Source organism: Papio anubis, chromosome 4 (genome assembly GCF_008728515.1).
Source record: "Papio anubis isolate 15944 chromosome 4, Panubis1.0, whole genome shotgun sequence".
NCBI classification, from domain to species: Eukaryota; Metazoa; Chordata; class Mammalia; order Primates; family Cercopithecidae; genus Papio; species Papio anubis.
The window spans coordinates 132977590-132983858 of NC_044979.1; the positions used below are offsets into that span (position 1 = coordinate 132977590).

The following is a 6269-nucleotide window of genomic DNA, read 5'->3' on the forward strand; positions in this document are numbered from 1 at the left end:
ATTCTTTTCTATGGCTGCACAGTATTCCGTGGTATATGTGTTCCACATTTTCTTTATCCAGTCTATTATTGATGGGCATTTGGGTTGATTCCATGTCTTTGCTGTTGTGAATCTCTTAAACAGTTTTGCATTTAGATATTGATTACAGCTGGGGTCATCTGAAGGTTCAACTCTTCTCTGATATGCCTGGTGTCTCAGTGGGGGTAGCAGAGCTATGTGGGTCAGCTGGGCAACACTCTCTTTTCATGTTAACCTGGGGTACCCAACTGCAAAGCACTTACAGGCCAGTGCAAACTTTCCAAGATCTCCCAGAGGAAGTCACAAGACTTCTTATGACAGCTTCAGAAGCCATGCAGAGTCATAGGCCTGTTGAGACTTAGGGAACAGCGATTGCGTGAGGGTGTGAGTCCCAGGAGCTTCATCTCATTAGGAAGCCATCTTTGAACTATAGCGGAGAAACAGCAAAAGAACAAACATAACTAACTCCATTTTTGTTTAAGGGACCGTCACTCATTCCTGCACGTAGCCTAGGATAATTTTAGAACACTGGGATAATAACGCACACACAGCAATCATGTAGTTTTAAAAACGAACTCTGGGATGAAGGGAGAAGTATGTAAACATCTCGCTGTTTTGTTGTAAGATTTATATGAGCATTGTGACCTGACCAAGGACGAAGAAGTTTCCAACCTCCTTGGACCCTCACTAGTGCCCGGATGTCTGCGGTGGCCGGTTATCTCTTTTTAAAATTTAAATTATTTTTAAAAATAGGGAATGCTTCAGGAACTTGCCTGTCATCTTTGCCCAGGGGCCTTGCTATTCTTCTCTGTACTGTTCCAATTTTAGTAAATGTGCTGCCGAAGCAAGCACTGTCAGTTACGTCTTGATCCTAGCCGCCCACCGTCCCCCTGCTCTTAGCGTAAAAAGAGCCTAAAACTGGTTGTGACTTAAGATGCTACTTTGGTACGATAGTCCACCATCTTCTTGCTTTGCTTGGTCTCCAAATAAACCAGCTTTTCTTCCCACACATTCTTGCCTCTTGTGTAAGACTTTCAAGTGATCAGCAGCTGAACCCTGGTTCGGTTACAGAGCGAGGCTGTGTTAAGTCTCTTCTCGTGTATGTGGCCTCTGTAGGGGCTGCACGTGGTCTTGCCTCTCATACTGCGTGCTTTCCACACCCTGGAGTCCTATGGCTCCCACAATTTTCTCTATTCCCTCGATCCATAGGTACCTGCCTGCCTTCCCGAGGCATGTTGTTCTCCCATCTCTGCCTCTTGGCCTAGGTTCCTCTTACTGATCCCCAGATCTCTCCCACACTATATGCCATCAGGGAAGGGGTTCATGGCTGCTCAGGCCAGGCCAGACTCTTCTCTTAAAAACTTCCAAAGGCCAGGTGTGATAGCTCATGCCTTAATCCCAGCACTTTGGGAGGCCAAGGCAGGAGGATTGTTTGAGACCAGGAGTTTGAGACCAGCCTGGGCAACGTAATTACACCCCATCTCTACAAAGAGAATTTAAATGTGGAGGCGTTTTGGTGTGCTCCTGTAATTCCAGCACTTTGGGAGGCCGAGGTGGGTGGATCACGAGGTCAAGACAATCTTGGCCAACATGATGAAACCCTGTCTCCACTAACGTACAAAAAATTAGCCAGGCATGGTGGTGTGTACCTGTAATCCCAGCTCCTTGGGAGGCTAAGGCACGGGACTCACTTGAACAAGGGTGGTGGAGGTTGCAGTGAGCTAAGATGGCACCACTGCATTCCAACCTGGTGACAGAGCAAGACTCCATCTAAAAAATAAAAAATAAAAAATAAAAAATTTTAAATATTAGCCTGGTGTGGTGGTGTGCGCCTGTAGTACCAGCTACACAGGAGGCCAAGGGAGGAGGATCATTTGAGCCTAGGAGTTTGAGGCTGCAATGAGCTATGACCTTGCTGCTGCACTCAGCCTGGAGTGACCAGGGAGAGAGACCACAATAATAGAAGAGAGGAGCAAAATTCCTAAAGGTGGGATTCCCTCCCGCTTCAGCGGCCACTACAGCCAGTTTGTACAGCACATCAGCTGCAAGATAATTGGACTAATCTCCTCTGCAAGTCACTTTCAAAGAGCAGCAAGCTGACTCTATTTTATGTACTTTAAATCAATGTCATTAATCTTCCACTTTGTGCATAAAATTGGCAGCTCAGCAACCTTTGTTCAGTGAATGAATGAATGAACATCTCTTTTCAAACTGCTGTACTCTATGTTGGGGCTTCTTTTTCAGGATAATTTGCTTGTTTTATGTTCTATTGGGAACACATCTTCTTCTTCTTCTTTTTTTTTTTTTTTTGAGACAGAGTCTCGCTCGTGGCACAGACCGGGTGCGGTGGTGCGCTCTTGGCTCCTCTGGCCTCTGCCTCCTGTGTTCCAGTGATTCTCCTGCCTCAGCCTCCTGAGTAGCTGGGATTACAGGCATGTGCCACCACGCCCAGCTAATTTTTTTTTTTTTTTTTTTGGTATTTTTAATAGAAACGGGGTTTTGCCTTGTTGGCCAGGCTGGTCTCGAGACTCCTGACCAGGTGATCCACCCTCTTGGTCTCCCCAAAGCGCTGGGATTACAGGCCACAGGGAACAAATCTTCTGATGGAGGTTTGAGAAACAGTTAGAAAGATCAAGGCACAGAACTAAAATAAAAGCTCAAATATAAGTTCCCTAGAAAACATCACCTCTTCTAAGTCCCCGTTAGGTAAATTATGGTCGCTCCTTAGGAATCCTATAGATTGGGGATGGAGACACAGATTAGTGCGTCCTCACCTGAGCCAAAAACTGAGGACAGTCTTTCCATGTGGTGGCTGCCGCAGGGGATCTGGGCTGATTTCCCTGAGCAGGCGGGAAAGAGGCAGTTGGCCCTGGCGGGTGGCAGGTGGAATATTTAAGCTGCAAAGCTAGTGTGAATCTGGTAAGAAGCAGGGCAGGTGCATAGACATTCAGACCATTGAAAAGGGGCCCAGGCTGCCAGCAACCATCTCAGTTAGGAGATGTTCTGCAGGGAGCACAGCCGGCAACCTGAGTGTCTCGTTTCTCCAGCCTTCTGAGGTCACACCTTCCTGTATTAACCATATCATATAAATGCAAACTCTATCCTGCTTCTTCGCAGTGAATCTGGTGTTCCCCCAACCTCCCCAGGGCGTGCTAGATGGTTCTGACTGCCAAGCCCCCAACACATCGCTGGCTGTCTGCAAATGCTGTATCTTTCTTATGATTTCACACCGTATGTGAACAGAGGTGCCTCGCCTTCGACTCCATAGCACCACCAACCCACAAGGGACTTCACCAGAGAACTTTGGGTTGGGGGACAGAGGAAAATGATAGCACAGGGCAGGAAATAACTTCAAAATAAAGAGCAGAAATTGCTGTTCCTAAAATTTAATGGCCAACCGTCACCCCAGAAATTCCCTTCAAAGCTATAGTTCTCCTTGGTTTCAGCTGAATGTTCGTTTGTGAAAGCTTCATTCTCCTTAGAGCCAACGCCTACTAATACTATCTGCAGCTGCCTCAGCAATGTGTAAAAAACTCTTTGAGCCTGCCAAGTGAAATCTTCAAATGTCTTAGCACTAAATATACATAATTTTGGACAGATGTGGTGGCTCACGTTTGTAATCTCAGTGCTTTGGGAGGCCAAGTCAGGAGGACAACTTGGAGCCAGGAGTTTGAGACCAGCCTGGGCAATGTAGTGAGACCCCCAGCTCTACAAAAAATATAAATAAATAAATAAAAATTAGCTCAGTGTGGTGGCACATGCCTGGAGTCCCAGCTACTTGGGAGGCTGAGGCAGGAGGATCACTTGAGCCCAGGAGTTGGATCACGGTGAGTTGTGATTGTACCACTGCACTCCAGCCTTGGTCACTGAACAAGACCCTGTTCTCTTAAAAAATAAAAATAAAAAATAAAAAAATATTATGCCAGAATGCCTTAACTAAGGAAAATGCGTTTAACCAATGAAGACAAATTTATGCTTCCCGTTCCTGCCTCTTTCATCTAGATTTTCTTTTGATTAACCAAATGTTCCTTTAGAAGGTATTGGTTAGTGTGGTGGCTCAAACCTATAATCCCAGCACTTTGAGAGGCCGAGGCAGGAGGAGGGCTTGAAGCCAGGAGTTTGAGACCAGCCTGGCAAACATGGCGAAACCCCATCTCTACTAAAAATATAAAAAAATTAGCCTGGCGTGGTGGCATGTGCCTGTAGTCCCAGCTACTTGGGAGGCTGAACCAGGAGAATCACTTCAACCTGGGAAGTGGAGGTTACAGTGAGCTGAGACTGCGCCACTGCACTCCAACCTGGGGGACAGAGCAAGACTCCATATCAAAACAAAACAAAGAATCAATGGGAAAAATTGTGATTGTTTCATGAACTTTAAAAGTCAGAACTTTAAAAACTTTCTTACTGTCAATTATAAATGTATAGAAATTTTAAAAAATAAAAAATGAATATTTATTTGGTAAACTGAAATTTTAAATGAATGAAATATAGGGAACTAAAATCTTGATTTCTTTGCGATATATGTATCAAGAGTAGTTTCGACACTGCTTGCCTTCTTCTGTTTGTACAACTTATGACACAGAGTGAACATTTTGGTGAACTGTCATACTGCTGTGTAAGCCTGAATCAGCTTTCAACGTTCTATTCTTTGTGCTTTCAATGTTGGGAAATACCTCTGACAGTTCCTTTAATGCGATGTTGTTTACCACTGGTGCCACTTCCTCTGGGACACCTTCATTCTTTTTGTAAATCCTTCTTCATTTATATTGATAAACTCGCCTTCACTAATTCTCTGATTGGGAGTCTAAGGTATAGCTGACCAGCATTTCTATGGTCAGCTATCACTTTTATAATTCCATTTATTTTACCATCAAATTTCATTCCCAATATTATCACCTTTTGTTTCCTTGTTATACTTTCATCTTTGCTGGCCAACTCCCTTTTCCACTTTTCCATTTTTATAAAATGTCACATGGATTGAACACTGGGATTAGATAGGCAGGCAACACGCCTACACACTTTGCTGTCTGTGTGTGAACCAAATAACAGATGTGCAGTGACGGGCTTTGAAAAGAGTGGCAGAATCGTTCACGGATCATGTGATGTGTGGACGGACAATCTAGCACTAAAGCTTGCAGTTAACACATTTCCTCACAGTTAATATACCGCGGTAACAAGCTACAGTCTGTGTAATACTTGTGTGAAAGGAAAATAAATGTTGGGACCCCAAAATCATCAGGCTAAGGGGAAAAAGTCAAGCTGGGATCTGCTTAGGACAAACCTACCTCCCATTCTATTCAAAGTAACCCCTCTGCTCACTGAGATAAATGCATATCTGATTGTTTTCTTTGGAAAGACTAATCAGGAACTCAAAAGAATGCAGCCTTTGTCTCTTACACATGACTTGGAAGCCCCCTCCCCACTTTGAGTTGTCCCGCCTCTCTGGACCGAACCAATGTACATCATGCATGTATTGATTGATGTCTCATGTCTCCCTAAAATGTTCAAAACCAACCTGAGCCCCCAACCACCTTGGGGACTTGTCATCAGGACCTCCTGAGGCTGTGTCACAGATGCATCCTTAACCGAGACAAAATAAACTTTCTAAATTGACTTAGATCTGTCTTAGATATTTTGGGTTAATACCTACCTTTGTAGACTGGAAACTAGCACCATTCACAACCTGAAAAAATCTGTCTTGATCGTTAAACAATGATTTACCACTTTCATAGGTATGTAACCTATTTTGTCATTTGGAAATTTCTTGGCAACTGTTCTATGTGCACTCTTACTCAGCCTGTCCCATCGGTCTGGAAGCAATATCATGAGCTTTAACATTTTTCTTTTTCTTTTTTCTTTTCTTTTTTTTTTTAGGCAGGATCTCACTCTGTCACCCAGACTGGAGTGCAGTGGTGTGATCTCGGTTCACTGCAACCTCCACTTCCCAGATTCAAGAAAGTATCCTGCCTCAGCCTCCTGAGCAGTTGGGATTACAGGTGCGCACCACCACCCCTGGCTAGTTATTTTTGTATTTTTTAGTAGAGACAGGGTTTTGCTTTGTTGGCCAGGCTGATCTTGAACTCCTGACCTCGGGTGATCCATCCACCTCAACCTCCCAAAGTGCTGGGATTAGAGGCGTGAGCCACTATGCTTAGCCAACATTTTTCTAAAGGGCTTATTCATCTTTGATTTTGATAGTGAAAGCTGAGAAAGAATTAGAGGTAATCTTTGCCTGGTCTTCTTTATCTTAG

At 44.2% G+C, this 6269-nt stretch overlaps 1 non-coding gene across 1 annotated transcript; it reads right to left on the reverse strand.

Moving 5' to 3' along the window:
- Nucleotides 1-763: 763 nt before the first annotated feature.
- On the reverse strand, nt 764-870 carry LOC116274695. Its single transcript, XR_004183479.1, has one exon. It is a non-coding gene; the product is annotated as a U6 spliceosomal RNA (small nuclear RNA).
- Between the last annotated feature and the right edge of the window lie 5399 nt (nt 871-6269).